This window comes from Globicephala melas, chromosome 6 (genome assembly GCF_963455315.2).
Source record: "Globicephala melas chromosome 6, mGloMel1.2, whole genome shotgun sequence".
In the NCBI taxonomy this organism is placed as follows: Eukaryota; Metazoa; Chordata; class Mammalia; order Artiodactyla; family Delphinidae; genus Globicephala; species Globicephala melas.
The window spans coordinates 109,328,457-109,346,313 of record NC_083319.1 but is presented as its reverse complement, the minus strand read 5'-3'; the positions used below and the strand labels follow the sequence as shown (position 1 = coordinate 109,346,313).

General features: G+C 45.1%; 1 protein-coding gene across 12 annotated transcripts in view; it reads left to right on the top strand.

The window, feature by feature from the left end:
• Window positions 1–16,791, top strand: part of SAP30 (Sin3A associated protein 30) — a 115,647-nt gene extending 98,856 nt beyond the window's left edge. For all 12 annotated transcript variants that reach the window (XM_070045827.1, XM_070045828.1, XM_070045829.1 and 9 more), the window contains one exon: window positions 13,788–16,791. The gene's annotated coding sequence lies outside the window, so the exon portion shown is untranslated. The remainder of the gene's footprint in view (window positions 1–13,787) is intronic.
• The last annotated feature ends 1,066 nt before the right edge of the window (window positions 16,792–17,857 follow it).

The window sequence follows — 17,857 nt, the reverse complement described above, 5'->3', positions numbered from 1 at the left end:
AATTCATCCCACCTCCCCTTCCCCCTTGGTGTCCATACATTTGTTCTCTACGTCTGTGTCTCTGTTTCTGCTTTAATCTTCATGCATAGTTTATATGATCCGTGCAGTGTGATAATACGCCGTTAGCTTTCTCTCTGCGTTTCGAGGACAGAGTTTGTTTTTAGGGCCACACTGACTTGCAACAGTCATTGTGGGTGATCTGTCTCCATCTATCCCGCCTTAAGCATTCTCTGCATGAGAGGTCGGCAAATATTTTCTGTAACAGGCCAGTGTGTTTGGTTTGAATGTTTGTGTCTCCCCAAAATTCAGATGTTGAAACTTGATGTCCAAGTGATGGTATTTGGAGATGAGAACTCTGGGAGGTGACTGGATCATGAGGGCAGAGCCCTCAGAAGGGGCATTGGGGCCCCCTCAGAGGGCTCCCTTGCCCCTTCTCCACGTGACACACGGCCAAAAGGTGGCCGTCTCTGAACCAGGATATGGGCTCTCTCCAGACACTGAATCTGCCAGCACCTTGACCTCAGACTCCGCAGCCTCTAGAACTGTGAGAAAGAGATGTCTGTTGTTTGCAAGCCTCCCAGTGTATGGTATCTTATTGAAACAGCCCAGGGGCTTCCCTGGTGGCACAGTGGTTACGAAGCCGCCTGCCAATGCAGGGCACACGGGTCCGATCCCTGGTCTGGGAAGATCCCACATGCCACAGAGCAGCTAAGCCCGTGCGCCACAACTACTGAGCCTGCACTCTAGAGCCCGCGTGCAGCAGCTACTGAGCCTGTGTGCTACAGCTGCTGAAGCCCGCACGCCTAGAGCCTGTGCTCTACAACAAGAGAAGCCACCACAATGAGAAGCCCACACACCGCAACAAAGTGTAGCCCCCGCTCGCCACAACTAGAGAAAGCCTGCGTGGAGCAACAAAGACCCAGTGCAGCCAAAAATAAATTTAAAAAAAAAAAAAAAAGCACCCCAAACAAACTAAGACAGCCAGACAGGACACATTTAGGCTTTGTGAAGCACATGGTCTCTGTTGTAACAGCTCTGCTCTGCGAGAAAGCAGCCAGACACAATCATATGTAAATGAGCAAGGCTGTGTTACAATAAAACTTTATTGACAAAACAGGCTGAGGGCCAGAAGCGGTCCTTGGCAATAATTTGATGATTGCTGGTCTAAGTCAATGCCAGTTATACCATTTCCCTTATTAGTGATCAGACCAGGCAGGCATGTGTGTGTATGACCTTATACTAGTCAGGAAACAGGAGGGGACATCTGGTGCGGGCCTCTGGAAAAGGCTTCCTTGATTCTAAGACCTCGTCCCTTATTTCCCTCTGGACCTTGCTGTGTTGGGAGCAGCCATCATACTCCCCGGCTGAGGATGGCCCAACACTGGAAGGAGGACAAGGCTGAGAGGAGCACAAAGAGGAGAGAGACCCTGACATTCTCACCCAAGCCCGCTCTGCTCTGGTCTCCAAACTATGCAGCTTAATTGATGTCCTTCTTGGCTAAGCCAGTTAGCCTTTTTGTTTGGAAGAAAGCATATTAATTGATACAGCTCTACCCCTGAAATGTTTAAAATGATGTTAAATTCATGTAAATCGAATCTGGCTTCTCCTTGGGGAAAAATTATATACTTCATACTACATTTCTGATAAAGAGCGCAGTGTCCAACTTTTTACAAAAATGATAAAAAATGCCATGTTGAGTCAAACATACATGGCGTGTTTCTAGAAAGTTGTTTTTACAGTGCATGTAACTGATGACTAGGACAGAATACAGTGAGTCGCTTCAGATTCAAATTCTCATGAGTGTGTATCACATGAAGTTCTCGTCTTACATCTTCATAATTCCTACGTCTTAGTGCAGGAAATATAGTAAACACTCACTGAGGTCACAGAATCGACTGGAATTTTTAGGGAACATTTCACAAGACTCTTTGAGGAGAATTTTAAGGATATTTGGTCCACATGATAAATTTAAAGGGTGTAAAGGGGTCCAGGACCACTGACTTGGAAGTATACTTCATGAAACATGAAAATATGGGAAATAGAATGTCGGGGGTAAAAAGTAGAACACTGAAGTGGACACGCAGGGACTCCAACTATGTAAAAAGTATATGTGCACAGAAAAGGAATAGGATGAAACTATAAAATAATAATAATTTAGGTGATTTCAAGTTTTGTTTTCATAAAATTTCCAAGTTTTCTACAATAAAAAAGTTTTGCTTCTGTAATCGGGAAGAATAAAATTTCAGTACCGACCACAGAGCACACATTTGCCTTATGACAGCGGCTGCCACCAAAAACATCATTCATTTTATAAGTTGTGTATAAAGATTTAATATGCCTGACTGTAAGACAGTGAGATATTTAAATAAAGGAACTCCAAAATCAAATGAATGTATTTCTTCCTGGTAGTTCCTTTAGGAGACGATATGCTTATTCAAATGACGTTTTTTGGAGCTCCTATGGAAGAACTGTCTGTGAAGAGTCAGCCACGGAAGAAATGGATCTCCTGTCTCTATCAAGGCATAGCATTCTCTCTCCTCCCTCCTCAGCCAGCTTCAGCTAATGGTTTGTGTGCTTGTTGACACTGACCTTCAGCGCCATTGGGAAGGGCTGTGGGGTCATGTGCACCCTCAGTCTCCATGTAAAAGCAGGTCTCTTTGTGGATTCCAAGATCCTTTAGGAGTTAGCATAGGTTTACTTGGCTGTACCCTATAAAGGTGAATTAAAAGAAAGTGAGGAATTAATTGCACTTCCCTTTTTATTTTATTTATTTTTAATTTTAATTTTTTTAACATCTTTAATGGAGTATAATTGCTTTACAGTGGTGTGTTAGTTTCTGCTTTATAACAAAATGAATCAGCTATACATATACATATATCCCCATATCTCTTCCCTCTTGTGTCTCCCTCCCTCCCACCCTCCCTATCCCACCCCTCCAGGCGGTCACAAAGCACCGAGCTGATCTCCCTGTGCTATGCGGCTGCTTCCCACTAGCTATCTATTTTACGTTTGGTAGTATATATGTCATTGCCACTCTCTCACTTCATGCCAGCTTACCCCTCCCCATGTCCTCAAGTCCATTCTCTACATCTGTGTCTTTATTCCTGTCCTGCCCCTAGGTTCTTCAGAACCATATTTTTTCTTTAGATTCCATATATATGTGTTAGCATACGGTATTTGTTTTTCTCTTTCTGACTGACTTCACTCTGTATGACTCTAGGACCATCCACCTCACTACAAATAACTCAATTTTGTTTCTTTTTATGGCTGAGTAATATTCCATTGTATATATATGCCACATCTTCTTTATCCATTTATCTATTGATGGACACTTAGGTTGCTTCCATGTCCTGGCTATTGTAAATAGAGCTGCAATGAACATTTTGGTACATGACTTGTTTTGAATTATGGTTTTCTCAGGGTATATACCCAGTAGTGGGATTGCTGGGTCATATGATAGTTCTATTCTTACTTTTTTAAGGAACCTCCACACTGTTCTCCATAGTGGCTGTATCAGTTTACATTCCCACCAACAGTGCAAGAGGGTTCCCTTTTCTCCACACCCTCTCCAGCATTTGTTGTTTGTAGACTTTTTGATGATGGCCATTCTGACTGGTGTGAGGTGATACCTCATTGTAGTTTTGATTTGCATTTCTCTAATGATTAATGATGTTGAGCATTCTTTCATATGTTTGTTGGCAGTCTGTATATCTTCTTTGGAGAAATGTCTATTTAGGTCTTCTGCCCATTTTTGGATTGGGTTGTTTGGTTTTTTTTGTTATTGAGTTGCATGAGCTGCTTGTAAATTTTGGACATTAATCCTTTGTCAGTTGCTTCATTTGCAAATATTTTCTCCCATTCTGAGGGCTGTCTTTTCGTCTTGTTTATGGTTTTCTTTGCTGTGCAAAAGCTTTGAAGTTTCATTAGGTCCCATTTGTTTATTTTTGGTTTTATTTCCATTTCTCTAGGAGGTGGGTCAAAAAGGATCTTGAAGTGATTTATGTCATAGAGTGTTCTGCCTCTGTTTTCCTCTAAGAGTTTGATAGTGTGTGGCCTTACATTTAGGTCTTTAATCCATTTTGAGTTCATTTTTGTGTATGGTGTTAGGGAGTGTTCTAGTTTTATTCTTTGCACTTGCCTTTTTATCCCTACTCAGTACACAGCGCCATGCTGAGCACAAAGCAAAGGCTCAGTTAATTGATGTTAATTGGCACATCTGTGACACTCTGCGGAGTCATCTAGCTGGGGACTGGATTGTCTGTGTTGACATCACTCAGCTAAAGAGAAGCTGAGAGTTATCAGCTTGTTTAGACTCATAGATGATTCAGTTTTCCCAAATAGCCTAAAACTCGGTCACTTACTGAGGTGACAAACTCTGCCCAGTTTGCCAAGGATATTTCTCATTTTAGCACCAAAACTCGTTCATCTCAGGAACCCCCTCAGATGCAGGCTGACTGAGGTGGTTGGCCACTCTATCCACTGGTGACCCAACTTTATAATGATGCAACTTCCCTTCGTTTTAGTCTTGGCTTCTCCAGCCAAGCCATTCACCCAAGGCTGGATGGAGGCATCCAGTGGCCCAGCCATCTGACCTCTGCTGTGTGTTGTTGTCCTGCAGACGAACAAGCCAGAACAAAGGGATGAACTGCAAAGAGACAGGGCCCTACACATATAATCTGGTTATAATTTTCCTGGGAGAGTTTGGGTTCCTGGCTTATCCATCCATTCCTTAGTTATGTATGTATGTATGTATGTATATATTTATGGCTGCATTGGGTCCCTGGCGTATCTGTCCACTCCTTATTCATTCATTTATTTGTTTGTTTATTTTTGGCTGCCTTGGGACTTCGTTGCTGCGTGCAGGCTTTCTTTAGCTGTAGTGAGCAGGGGCTACTCATCACTGCAGTGCACGGGCTTCTCATTGCGGTGGCTTCTCTTGTTGTGGAGCATGGACTCCAGGCATGCAGGCTTCAGTAGCTGTGGCACATGGGCTTAGTTGCTCCACGGCATGTGGGATCTTCCCCAACTGGGGCTCGAACCCATGTCCCTGGCATTGGCAGGTGGATTCTCAACCACTGCGCCACCAGGGAAGCCCCCGTCCACTCCTTGTAAAGAACAACTGCCTCTCAGGTTGGCTCATCACTTCTGTTTTGCCTGCGACATACAGAAAGGCAAACCAACCAGCCCAGCATGACCCTGCTCAGAACAAGGTTTTCTGCCAGGTTTTCACATGCTGGAAAACTTGTGCCCCTCGGAAAGAAACCCCAGCAAAATGAAGCCTAATTTTTATTTATTTTTGCATTCAGAGAGGAATGGCGATGTCGTCCATGTCCTAGACACATCTTAATTTGTGGTTTTTTTCTTATTTGACTCTCTTAATAGGAGGAAAGTATGCCAGGGCTGATTTATGGATCTCCAGTGGTGCCAGGCATCATTTCACATGTGCACAGCTGTTCCACAGTAGTTTAACTTGGCGGATAGTATTAAACCCTGGAATTGTGTCATCTATTTGTACACGCGTACAATAGCCTCCTTGTGCAGGTTCTTCAAGAATCCTTGCAGGCATGGTTGAGACTGGGCGTTTACGGAGTCTCACAGAGTGATTTATTCTGTTGGAAGCCTTTCAGCGTTTCAGAATGAAGGATGAGATAGCATTTTGTGCCATCGATTAAGTTCCCTGGGGAATTAGAGTTGGGCTAACGTGGAGACGCCTCAAGCCCACGGTGGGAACTCCCGTTTCAGTGGTCATCCAGGCGATGTGGGACATGTGACTGCTGACAGCAGGCTGGCTTTCATTCTGACATGTCGCAGGGAAGCAGCTAAAAGTGGGGGGCGGGGTGATCTAATGCAAGTCGCCGCGGGCGTAAATAACTTGAGAAGCTCTGTTGACAGCAGAAAGTCCGGCCTCCGCAGTAGTTAACAAGGCTATCTTCAAATTCAAAGGGCCCTGACATTTGTCACAGTTGTCCTTTGTAGTCAAGGGTGCTACTGCGGACACCGTGTTTATCCCTGCAGCCGAGTGTGGCTGAAAATACCCGTGTGTGACAGGTGATAAGGCCTTTCTGTGGAGGGGGACAGGGCGGATGTGAGAGCCTGGCTAGGGTTTGTGTGCGGGCCTCCCAGCACACAGCTTGGCATGTCACAGAGCATCGTGTCTCCATCTGCAGCGACCTGGCCGCTCTGGCCTCGGCCCCTCGGCTCCAGCGGCCCGCAAGTGTCTCCATTCTTGAGCGGCTTTCCCTGGGTCTTGCTTGCTGTCTCCCTTGCCTGCACAGGGCAGGTAGGCTGGTGCCAGACTCCTTCCTACACCCTGGCTCAGGGGAGAAGGCCTTTGAGGTGGGCTGGGTCCCTCGACACTTTTGTCGATGGGTGATTTTATTTTGCTACTTCAGCACTGTTTTCAACTGGAAAGACCTTTGAGGCTGAAAGGACTTTCCCCCCTTTCTCGGTGTCACCTGTCTTAGGACAGGGAAAGGCAGAGGCAGTGCTTTGGGCTCAGGTGTGCCTCTCCGTCGGTGGACTAGGTGGACACTTACACAGCTTGTTGCCTTAAAAAATGCTACCTCACCAGCCTATTCTCAAAATCCTTTTTTAAGGCTAGAAATTCCTAAAGGCTCATCTTGGAAGTCTAATAGTGGGTTCACAAGCCAGCGACAGGGCTCGGAAAGCCGTCCTGCTCGGGTGTCTTGCTGGGGGCAGCAGTTAAGTTCAGGCCCGGGTGGCGCTGGTGGCCTCAGCCCATGGCCAGCACTGCGTGACTGCTTATTACGTTGCCTCTTTGGCAAATAAAAATCTTTTTACCCGTGGGTTCAAGATGGGGCTTAGGAAAGAGAATAAAAGGGCTTCTTGGTGATGCCTTAGCCTTAAAATCTCCTATGGGAGGAACTGCTAATTGTCTTGAACAGGGAAACTCCAAGAATCTTACGAGCTCCTTAACCACTGAGTGAATCGCCTTATCAGACCTTCTTCTAGAAGAGTCTGGTGCATAAGGAAGTTGTGATGAGGATGACTGAGAGATGAGAGTGTGGTGCCTGAGACCAACCCTGGGCACTGGACTTCCCCGGGAGGGAAAGATGACCTGAGCCTCCATGAGCAGCTAAGGGACACTGGTGTCCAAGAACGGACATCTTCTCGGGAGGGAGAGGGGGTCTGGAATTGGGAGGCAGGGGAACTGAGCACAGCCTTTGTCTGCTTCACAGTTCTGCCTCTGGTTTGAGGTCATCCAGTAGAGTTCCATCCCACACAAGTCTTGAAGTTGTTTCTCCAAGGAACATCTCTGAATCAGCTTTCATCTCTTCTTGACCCTCTAAGGACGCTGGGAGGGAGGCCCAGAGTCCCCAAGGCTTCGGCGCATGTAGCAATGGTCTCTGATCCTGTAGATACTGTTTTTTTGTTTATTTGTTTGTTTTTTTAGGAACTAGGAGGAATGGTATTGAAAGTAACAAGCATCTAGTATGTTCTGTCATTCCCATTTTATAGATGAGGAAACTGAAGTTCAGTTATGGGACCAGGATTACGTGAAAGCGAATAGCAAAGCTGGGATCTAAACGTAGGCCACCTACCAGAGGTGAGCAGGTTGACAAGTTAGCCCAACTCAGAGAGCCCCCTGCATCTGACTTCTGTGCTCCATCTCAGAACTGTGGGCTTCTCTCTACAGTCCTGACTGAGAACTTCACCAGGAAGACAGCAGGTTCTCTTCATGGTGTTTGAGAAACCACTGACTAAAGAATGAGCCTTGCCTTTATCCCTGATGATCTTTTAAAATAGTGAATAGTAACACTGCTATAATGGTGAATATTGAAATGCCACCATCTGCCCTTGGTCTTTCAGAAGGTACCAGGCAAATCTTGCTGTTCTGAGACCGATATCTAAATTCTTTTAATTAACTCATTTATTGACCAGGGGACTTTTTCAGAATCTAACGCCTGTGGCTGGTGATTTGTTATGTAAATCAATATTGAAACATCTCTGGTCAATAACGTTTGGGTAACAAAAAACGTATTAATAAGTCTCTGGTCAATATTAATAAACCTTATTTGGTTTGATGAGTTAAAGCAATACCCTTAGCCTCCACTGTGTATGTTGGAAAGAGGGCAGAAGGAAACAGTTTCTCTGAGATAACTCTCCAAAGAAGGTCCTAATAGGTTTGGGTTGATAGACATCCAAGAAGTTACAGATGATAGGGGTTGACACCCTTGCAAAATTAATATATGCCCAGTAGGCTAAGTCCATGGTTTCCTTCCTTTTCCATTGGATTTCTAAATGTCAGAAGTCCCCATCTTCATGGTCTGTGACGTGATGGGGCCCTTCTAGTTACAGCGCTCTTCCTCATGAATTGCTCTGTGAAACCTCAAAGACTGCTTCATTCCTTTTCTGTCAGGTGAGGACACAGAGACTGAACGCCCATGCCTTCCTGACGGCAGCACAACTGGTACACCACGGAGCTGGGGCGAGAATCGAGACCATGAGTGCTTTTAGCATTGCCCCGCCGTGTTCCCTCTCCACATTCCACAGAAGGGTTTATTAAGGATCGCATTTTGCATAAGGCAGCCGATGGTAGCAATGGTCACCTGAAGCCAAGGTCCCAGGCTGTGGAGCTGGTAGGGCTGGGGCGTCTCTTGCCTTGGCTTGGGGTTGGCCCAAGGGATTAAAATCACTAGGGTACAAGAGGAAGGATGCCAAGGTTGGAAGCCAGGCCCAGCCTGAATTGGGCTGTGCTGGCGGCATGCGAAGTTACGAAGCATTTTCAAAGTACCTATGACATTTTATTTTAGGTAGTAAAATCTTTACGTTCAAGCTGTTAGAAAATATTTGAAACAAGCCATTCCTAAATATGTTTATGTAAGTATTCCTAAGACACACTACACACATGTGTGAGTCAGACTAAGTTCTTCATAAAATAGAATTGAATTCAGTTGTTTAAAATGGGTTTGCTGTTGGGTTGCATGGAGACATGTACGTGGTTTGATCGTAGCCCTCACTTTTCAATGTTTTGAGTGTCAAAAGGACATAGGATGGCACCTTTCTTAGGAAGTGTGATTTATAATATACTCCACACTCAGTGAAAATTGAGTTTGTGTAGTAGTTAGGATTAGGTTGCTAGAAGATCCAAAATAACAGTGGCTTAAAGAAAATAGAAGTTTCTTTTTCTCTCATGAACGAAGTCAGGAGTCAGTTCACAGATGGTTTGGTGGCTTCATGGTATCGGGCTCATGCTCCTCCTGTCTTGTTACTCACTATGCATGAATTCTATTTCCAAATTCACCTCATGGGCCAACATGGCTGCTGGAGTGCCAGCAATTATATTTGCAATCCAGGCAGTAGGAAGAAAAAAGGAGTGAAAATGAGGGCACACTCTCTTCCACTTCCACTATGTCTCCTCGGCTAGAACTCTGTGATACGCCAGATCTGGCTATAAAGCAGACTGAGAAATGTATGATTTTAGCTAGCCATGATGTTCTCAGCTAAAACAATAATTAGGATTATTTTTACAAGGAAAAAAAAGGAAGAATGAATATTGAGTGGCAATTAGGAATCTCTGCCACAGCTTGGTTATGGAACCTATTCCCTTCATCTTATTCCCTAGCCTCCCCACACTTGCTCCTTGCCCATCCCCTCTTGCACATGTGCAATTAAAAAACGACCCTATTGCTTGAGAGACCCAGAGCCATGCAGAACAGAAAAGATCATTATGGGTGGAAACTGAGTCAAACTAGGGAGCTTCTTGCTATGATTATTTGCCTTTATTATCAATATCATTTATTTCATCATCAAAAAACCTTACTGTGCACTAGAATGTGTAGGGGAAAACATCAGAGGTGTTAGGAAATATAATACAGGATTCCTGTCTCTACCCTTGACTTTCTTATTTGGGGGAGATGAGACTCCCAGAGTAAGGTCCTGTCAAGAGCTGTGAAAGGGCTGAGATTTTCCCCCACTTGTAAGTGAGGAGCTAGCCCACCAGTGTCCTGGGTGCTGGCAGGAGACACAGGACCCTGGGTCAGAGATAAAGGACTTAAATTATATCAGTAGTCTGGGTGCCAGTCTTTTCTTGTGCTAGTTCCCCAGTTCCTGCAGGGTGACTCAGGTGGCCACATGGTGACTGCATGGCAGCGGGTGGCATTACAGGAGAGGAACCTGGAGCCCAAGGCAGGCAAGGCTTGTACGATGGGAAGCACGGCTGCCACCCCTTCTCCAGAGGGAACCTCCATCTCCGAGGTTCCAGGCTGTCCACCATGTAAGCATGCTTGTAAAGACGGTCCATCCAGAACAGAGGTGTCAGCGTCTCCGCCTGCAAGATGTCAGACACAGGAGAGGCCCTTGGAGAACTGTCTCCCGCCCGACATGACACAGCGCACGCCAAGCGCGGCACCAGGACAGAAGCACCCTGGTCCCCTGTGAGTGAGCAGAGCGCGCTGGGGGCTGCACAATCAGGGGCCTGGAAGGGAGGGCGAGGCTGGACCAAGAGCGGGGAGAGGGCTCCACCCCCTGTGCAGGTGCGCAGACATGGTACGAGGCGTTCGTAGACCTACCAAAGAGCAGTTTGGTGGAAGGGAGAGTGTTATAGGAAAGCCGTGGGGTCTGGACGTCCCGGGAGGGCCTGGGATGCCTGAGGAACTTCCCGCAGCGAGGAGGAGGGTCGGTAATGGTGCCGCCAGCGACACGGCTGGGGATGGCCGGAGCGGAGGAGACAGGAGGCAAGGCAGGGACGGGTCTGGGCATCAAGTGCTGGGTACGTGAGCGCTTCCCACATGGCAGGGCAGCGCACCCGTATTTATTGTTTCGCTTCCTTTACTATGCAGCAGGCAGGAAAGCTTGCAGGGAACTTCATGTCTGTAAGGATGAAGGGGTAGCACCATTGATAGACCCGTTTCCTCAAGTGGCATTTCCTAAATTTCTCACGAGGGCATCACCCAGGTGTTCAGTGCTGGATCCTCTCATGTATTTTAGGATCAGGCCCTTCCCTGTAGGTATCAGTGTCAGGTTCTAAAGGACCCCAGGGGCCCTTACTGCCCAGGATAAGGGAGGGCTTTGGTGTGGGGCGGATAGATAGAAATACCCGTGTCGTACCTGGGTGACCAGTCATGATAGCAGCTCTGAAAGTGAGAAAACTAGTGTAAAGGACACATCCGCAGGGAAACCCGGATACTAACAGGCAAATGGCTTCAACAGAGGAGCCCCTGACAAAGAAGATGCTGGACATCCCTGTCCTTAACCCTCAGACTGGAGACGGAAATTCTACGTGTCCTCAAGTGGCTTCCTACTCTTCTCACAGAACAGTCCTGGCTCCTTGACCTGGTGTGAGAAGCAGCAGCACGCCCCTGGCCCCCGCACCTCCACAGTGAGTGAAGTGCCCCCGACTCGGCTTCTGCCATCCATCATGGAAGGCTTTGGCAGACCGCTGTGGAAACCAACTCCTAAATATTTTAAGCAGAGACCATGGCTGACAGGAGTCAAACTTTCTGTATTAATGGAGGATTAAAACCTCAGCTGTTTCCAGTAATTTATTATGCACCCGCTTATAAACACATTGCACTGGTCATGGAATGTATACGTGTAGCAGGCCCTCCAGAGATGGATGAAGAACACTTCAAGGGCATCAAGGGCACCCAGGTTCCAGCATGGAAGCACAATCACAGTTGGCAACCTTTGCATGGGAAGTCCCCTGACCGTTGGTGACCTGTGTCCTGTGGCCACTGTCTGGGAACCACTGCACATGGCAAAGGAGCAAGACCCTCTGGCCTTACTCAGACCCATCATTACACTGTCCCCAGAAGTGACCCATGTCAGCCTTCAAGGGCTCATGTTGCGAAAGGCAATCATCTGTCTCGTGAGAAAAGCCATCGAAGTGCCAAATTATTGATGGACAAATCACCACACCCAGTGTGCTGTGTCTGACTGTGGGCACCACACCTCAGGGGCAACATTAGCCCCAAACGTGACACATGCAGGGCAGAAGCGTTCAGACCAGAAGGGGACACAAACCATGAGATGCTGGGACAAAGGAACAGGATTCACATGGATAGAAGGGGTGGGGGGGCACGCTTGCTGTCCTAATGCTCTGGAGGTTGTGGAGAGGAAGGTTTTCCCAGGGTGGGGGCGGAAACCAATGGTAAAGGCTGGTTGCTGTGAAAACAGATTTATGCTAAAAAACCCAGGGGTGTGGGGGGAGTACTTCCTGAGTTTGTGAGAACGGGCCGAGCTCTCTGTCACTGGAGATGCTCAGTCCTTGGCTGCATGGCCATGCTGGAAGAAACACTGCAGAAAAACTCCAGCGTCGGATCACTGAAGGAAGGGACTAAGTTTCCCCCACAGGACCTTGTGATGCCATGCATGGGGGACTTGAATCTGAAGTTGGGGTGTGTGTGGTCTTGTAATAGGGAAGAATAAATCTGACTCCATATTGGATCTATTTCTTTAGCTCCAACCTTTGTGCCCTGTTGCCTCTGCTTAAGTCATGCTGGCTCTGCACCTTTTGTAAAAGAATGTTGCCTATGGCTTGAAATATACAGGATAGCCTGACCTTGACCTGACCTGAACACAGAATAACAGAAACCTGGCCTACAGGGACAGCTACAAGAACAAAGGATCTGACACCAAGAAGTTTGCAACAATTCACACACCCCCTCACCTTGCCTTTAAAAAGGGCTTTGCTGAAAGCTTTTCGGAGTTTGGCCTTTTTAAGGCATGAGCCACCTGTCTCCTTGCCTGGCCCAAAAATTAACCTCTCTGCTTCAAACTCTAATGTTTCAGTATTGTTCGGTCTCACTGTGTTATTAGGCACAGACTTGCGTTCAGTAACAATTATGGTGAGCCAGCCAGGAATCTGTGCCTGTGGCGGGTGGACCCCGGCCAGGGACAGCCCCTTCCCAAGTTCCCAGCAGCTGCTGGAGCTCATTTTGCATCCAGGAACTGTGAGGGACTCTCCCTGAGAGGCGTCAGCTGCCCCAGTGCACAAGGTCATTTGGAGCAGAGAAACGTCCAGAGCTGTGGTCCACATTTGGTGTCACTTGGGGGTAAGTCGCTCCATCTTGCACAGGCTGGGAATTCTCTCCACTCCATTTGGGTTACTTCCCTTGTAGGAAGTGAGACACTCTGGGTCTGTTCTCTTTTGAGAGCTAAGCCAGTCTGTTTGGAGACCTCCATCTGGGAGTAGAAATGGAATTTTAGACTACACCTCCACTGATTTCTGTGTGACCGTAGTTTGTGTTTTTTTGTGTGTGTATTGTTTTGGGGTGAGCCACTCCAGCTTGTGCCTTTGTTAGTGGGACCATTCGTTTGTTGTTTGTATGTGTGTGTATCAGTATGCACTGGTCAGTTGAGACGTCTTCGGTAACAGGGCTTGCGTGTGACGGCACCAGGGTGTCCTTCCCTATTGTGTTGGGTTTTGCCTGTGGTCGAGCATTGGTTGGGATTTTCCTTTTGCAATGAATGGGTATCTCCCTTTTTGGCACTGGGGAACTGTGATCCTGAAAGACCATTTTGCATTGCATTTGTTTGCTTTATTAATATTAGATAACACCAGCCATGAATAATTAAGTATGGATAATCAGAGCTCTGTTCCATCTTGTAGTCCCCCTAGCATGTATTTTGCAAAACTGGGAGATCTTCAGTATGCTCCTAGAAAGGGAGAGAAAGAAGATTTTTTTAAAACATTTCACCACCACTACATTCTTTAGACTCTGGACTAAATTACTTAAGATGAAACTCTCTTAAAATTCCAAAACTGGTTCTTTTTGCATATGCAGTTAAGAGAAAGCTGGCTTGATAAAATACCTTTTTTTCAGAATTCTGACCCCAAGAGAACGAAAATATTCTGAGGAGCAAGCTTGAAGGTAACTAAGTAAGTTCAACCTATTCCAACTGTTATTTTTGGTTTGCATTTGCCAGGTGAATTGCCATGACACGTGTGGTAATGATTCCTTATCTTTACATTTGCATGTTGTTTGCTGTTAAAAAGTAGGATCCTTGTTTGAAAAAGTTGAGGAAATTGTTGGACTTCACCCTTTTGTTTTTGTTCTGCAGGAATTAGATTTTGTTCTGTGTGTATGTTTACATTTGTCTTGCATATAAGTTTGCTGGCTATGAGATCTATCTGGATGTATGTGTTTCATTATGATTAGGTGTCTTTGTCTTTGGATAGTATTGCTGAGGTTAACTTGTAAATGAGCTCTATTTAATAGACTTAAAAAGTAAATGCTTACAAATTAAATACTTACTACTATTTAGAAAACAGGCCAAAATGAACTTCAGGTCCTCATGATCTGGGAAATATTCAGTATGGAATTGATATCTGGTATTGAAGCTAGCTTAAGCTTGTTGGTTTGACTAATACAGACATGTCTTTTAGAAAATTCAAACTATTTAGGATAAACCTTATAACCAGCAATAGAAATTTCTAGTAAGAGTTTCCGAAAAGTAAGTATAAACTGTGAGAGATGCCTTTAACATTACTTACTTAGGATGCTTTTAAATGCTTGTAATAGAAAACACAACTAAAAGTATCTTAAACAATTACGACTAATTCCTAATGGTTCCAGCATAGATTCAGTCAGTGAATCAGTGACATCAAGGATCCAGGTTCTTGCCATATTTTCCTCTGCCATTTTTACATGTCAGTTTTGTCCTTGGATTTGTTCCCTCATGATCCTAAGACAGCTTCCACGGCACCAGTCCTCATCCAACAATGACCAGATTCAGGAAAGTATGAACCTTTTGTCCCTTTCAAGAGCAAAGGAAACCCAAAAGTTCCCTTATTTGCCTTCACAGTTCTTAAGCAAGGTTGCACCTGTATTAAATCAAATATTGCCAAGAAGAAAAGGAATTACACCAGGATTGCTTTAACCTAATCCTCATTCACCCACTGGGGCTAAGGAGGGACCAATGAAAATCATGGGCCTAATAACTGAACAGTATTGGGGTTCTCTTGGCAAGGAAGTATGAAGGCAGTTGTTGGTGTGGTCAATACAGACATGTCTTTTATTGTGCCTGGGTTTACTGAGGGTGAATGGGTTTATGTTGTTTCTGTTGCAGTTTGTCAACAGAAAAAAAAATTAGCTTGGTATGATGAAATTCTTATAAGTAAATTAGATGCAAATAGGATGAGAGCTTTTGGGTGACCTCTTTAGAAATGGCTATGATTTGGGAATGTCTGCTTAAGGGTGGTCCCTCCAGATATTTGGTAACTTAAATTTTAGAGTTGTGCTAGTTTGGGTTGGATGACGGGGGATACTGAATAGCTAGGTCATTCCCAGGCAGGGTACTGAAACATTAAGTACTGAATATAGAAGCTAAAGGTGTCTGGGACTATGTTTGGTATCACACTATTTTCTATAAAAAGCAGATGTTTTAAAAAATTATTATTAGGCTTCCCTGGTGGCCAGTGGTTGAGAGTCCGCCTGCCGATGCAGGGGACACGGGTTCGTGCCCTGGTCCGGGGAGATCCCACATGCCACAGAGTGGCTGGGCCCGTGAGCCATGGCCGCTGAGCCTGCGCGTCTGGAGCCTGTGCTCCGCAACGGGAGAGGCCACAACAGTGAGAGGCCCGCGTACCGCAAAAAAAAAAAAAAATTATTGTTGTTTGCCAACCTACAGAATGCTAAAGGACAGTTAATAATTGATCGCTTCTTGGATTTCACTAGAAATTAAGGGTTTTTTAGAGCTTTGGATTCAAATTTAAATATGTAATTAAAGCTACTAAAATAATAAAGGAAACGTTTCAGTATACAGCAGGAAAGTAGGATATATGTTTTTTTTTAAAGGGAGTTTTACACATGGTTGGGCTGAGACTAGGTTAAACTTAAGTAAGTAAATGGATTTTGTTATTAAAAATAGGCTGGTGCAAGACTCGATTTGGTCCCTCTCTACTAAGGGAACAAGTTTACTTAGAATGCTTTTTTTTTTAATTTTTATTTATTTTTGGCCGTGTTGGGTCTTCATTGCTGCGCGTGGGCTTTTCTCTAGTTGCGGTGAGCAGGGGCTACTCTTCATTTGGTGCTGTGGCTTCTCTTATCGCGGAGCCTGGGCTCTAGAGCACAGGCTCAGTAGTTGTGGCGCACGGGCCCAGTTACTCCATGGCATGTGGGATCCTCCTGGACCAGGGCTCGAACCCGTGTCCCCTGCATTGGCAGGCGGATTCCCAACCACTGTGCCACCAGGGAAGTCCCTAGAATGCTGCTTTTGATAACAGATTATGTGAACTTCCTTGCCTGTAAGTGATCTATATTTGTTTCTGAGATCTCTTCTCACTTTGGTTAAGAAACAAGTGTTGTCTTACAGTGACCTGTGATCTTATTTGACCAAGTGTTTTGAAACTTTTTGACGAACTTCCCAAATACCAAATTTTAATTAAAATTCTTTTGCCCTCCAGCTAACTTCGGGATGCTTTAGCAGGCCCTTGATGCATCTTAGAGAGCAGTATTTAACTCGTATTATTTGGTATGTTGAATTACATGGGAAGCATCGTCAAGTGGGTGATAAGCCTCCTCAGATTATACAGTACAGATAAATGTTATTATAATATATTCTAGAAATTATGTAAAGTTTCTGAAATGTAGATATGTCCTGGTATAATGCTATCAGTCACAATTCTGGTTATCTTAAAATGTTGTATATCGCAGCAACTTGACTAAGCTTTTTTGTTAACACACTGTAATCAGATCTTTAACCTTGCCTTTTAAGTCTTTGATAGACAGTTAAGCTGATGCTTTGCAAACTTGCTTCATCTTCAAGAAGATTCATAGGAAGGACTAATAAATTTTAGATAATACTTTTTTTTCTTTTTTTTTTTTTTTGCTGCACGACATGGCAAAATTAAGTCGCAATCTTAATTCCCCGACCGGGGATTGAACCCATGCCCCCTGCAGTGGAAGTGCAGAGTCTTAACCACTGGATCGCCAGGGAAGTCCCTCAGATTATACTGCTGAACTGGGTAAGAAAGACATTTAAAACCCTAATGGAAATCCTGATGGCTTCATAAAACGTTAACAAAAGGATTGGTTACTAAGTGAACTGGTAAATACGGTTATAATGTTTATGGGTTTTGTCTGGAATATTACTGATTCTGATTTGTGTTTTCCAGATATAGGGAAGCACTTCCTCTCAAGTTACTCATGACTTACAGAAATTTGGTAAATTATACTTTACTGAGTAAAACTGAAATATTTTTCTTTTCTCTCTGGCTGGTCCCTCCAGAAACTGGAGATCCATGGGTTCTGAGCAGCCTTATCAGGTGAATGGGCAAGACTGTCTCCTGGCATGTACAGGAATCTTGGTATTTTGGGGACCAAGAATGCCACCGAGGCAGAATCTGATGGCAGGCCTTTGGCATGGATTTCCTGGCCTTGAGAGGCCTTTGGGAATTCAGTCTAAGACTCCTGAGGAGTTCCACCACAGCCAGTTTGGGAAAGCCTATGTAGTCAGTTGACCAGACTTAATTTACGTGTTTGTGGAGAACACTGCCTGCTTATAAGTCTACTGCTAAAAGCACATGTACAATGCTTGTGTGGCAATTGGGTATAAGTGATAAAATGTATGGCCTATAAAGTGTATACCATTACCATTAACATACCTCTGAGCCTGTTCACAATATTTGATCAGTTTTCCCCCATCATGAGTATCTAGGCAAATATAAAGGAGGTCTAGCACCAAAGGACATGATCTAGACCTGGGGCAAGAAGCTAAATCACCCTGGCATCAAGGGTTTTGGTCTGTTGAAGAATTTGCAGTTAACAAGGGAGATGATGGGAAATCTGTACATATTTTGAGGTCTGGGGAAGTCATTCTAGCTGATACATGATTTAACTTAAACTTTATTGACCAGAGCAGCCTGTTGTTTTGTGGCCTTTCGGACATACAT